The sequence below is a fragment of the Malus domestica genome, chromosome 15, assembly GCF_042453785.1.
Source record: "Malus domestica chromosome 15, GDT2T_hap1".
Taxonomy (NCBI): Eukaryota; Viridiplantae; Streptophyta; class Magnoliopsida; order Rosales; family Rosaceae; genus Malus; species Malus domestica.
This window is the reverse complement of record NC_091675.1, coordinates 38,129,066-38,130,899: the sequence shown is the minus strand read 5'-3', so window position 1 is coordinate 38,130,899 and position 1,834 is coordinate 38,129,066.

Here is a 1,834-nt window from a genome sequence, read left to right as displayed (position 1 = left end):
CATTCTTAAACCACCATTCAAATCCCTAAGTCTCAGATACAGAAAACACACATACTTGAGGGAAGCCTGGTGAACCGGGAGAGAAGACGACGAAGAAGAGGATGAGGAAGGATCCATGGGCGACATCTCGAGCACGGCCCGATCGTTGTCGACGACGGGGCGGTACTTGGGACCCCTCTGGCCACAGAACTCGTCTTCCGCACCGGCTTCGACGGGACGCTGAGATGAGGACGAAGGGAAGGCAGCGATGAGGACGAAGGACGAAGGGAAGGCAGCGATGAGGACGAAGGGAAGATCTATCTCGGTTTGCTCTGGCTTACGAGTCCGCCCAATTTTGGGGTTCCTCGCGAAGAACGGCTAAGGAGGTCGTTAGTCCACGCGAGTCCGGGTTAAGCTCATTAAAGCTAATCCGGATGCACACCAAACACAGGATTATAGTCTAGTCCAGTCCAAGCCTTGCTAATCCTGTCAAACAAACGTGCCCTAAAGGACAAATTGTTTTGATCCTTTAATGATGCTTTTACATTATTAAAATTTGGGATCTAGTTGTAATTACATGAAGTTGTGGACTATTGTGTTTTTACAAAGTGACCCCAAAAGTTTTTGTATTTGCATTATGGCCCAATTGTTGTGGTCATAGTTTCCTTTTGGCCCAAATAAAATGAGAACAAAATGGTTTTGTCTCTTTAATGAGAATTGGATTTTCAGTTCATTAAGTTCCATTTAAATCAATTCTATGGATCCAAAAACCAATTGTTTAAAGTTGTTTTCTTAGTTAATGTGATTGATTAAGAAAATGGTGATTATGAACCAATGGCCACGATAATTGAGCTATGTGATTGGCCGATTTACATTATGAATGTTTGGGTTTTAGTAGTGTAGATTTGAATGTAATTTGATTAATTCAATTTGTTGTAAATGGGCATAAGTCCATCATTTGATTTGTGTTGTAAAAGGGCATAAGCCCTTCTTATTATTTCATGTATTCCTTTTGTTTATATGTATGCAAAATGGAATAGTTGGGTCCAACGCCCAATAGGAAATAACGGTTTAATTGGATTAAACGCGTAACTAAAATCAACAACTATCTACCTTAAACCCAAGGTCCAACACAAGGCTCGTGTTGGATCAAATTAATCGGTTCATAATCATCCTAAAACCTAATATGACTATATAGTCCATATGAGGATGCAATGCATTCGTTAGTAGTTCCATATAGTCTCACTTATTTCTTCGAAATAGTGGGAGTATTATAAACTACTAAATTCATATTAACTTGGACCAATAGTTGTGATAGGCCCAAGTTCTTTTAATATGATTAAAATGATTTTGATGTAGCCCAAAACTACTCCCTCGACAAACGAATATTAAGTTGATAAGCGAGAGATGTTTTGAACATCTCTTCGTAGGCCTTCCACCGTGGTGGGCTTCAATCGTTTGTGACTCATACACCGTATTCGTCCAGTTCTGGGGTATGCAAAGTATGTGCTTACATTCAGGAGAAGCCCATAAACATATGATGAAGTGAAAGTAGGCAACGAGTATGGCCAATATGATATTCTTCTGAGGTCATTCTTGAACCCCTACTTGAACAAGCATGGTGGGAACGACTTAACTAAGTGCAATGGTGCCAATATGATATTCTTCTGAGGCATCATTCTCTAGAGGCCAAACTAGATGGGTAATTACAAAAGGTTGTAAATGAATAATGCGTTATTCTCTCATCATTATTGTTGCTAGCCAATATGATATTCTTCTGAGGTAGGCTTGGTAATGGTGAGTCTCCCATACCCCGCTAAGAGTTCAATATAACTCTCGAATTCTATTGAGGGAT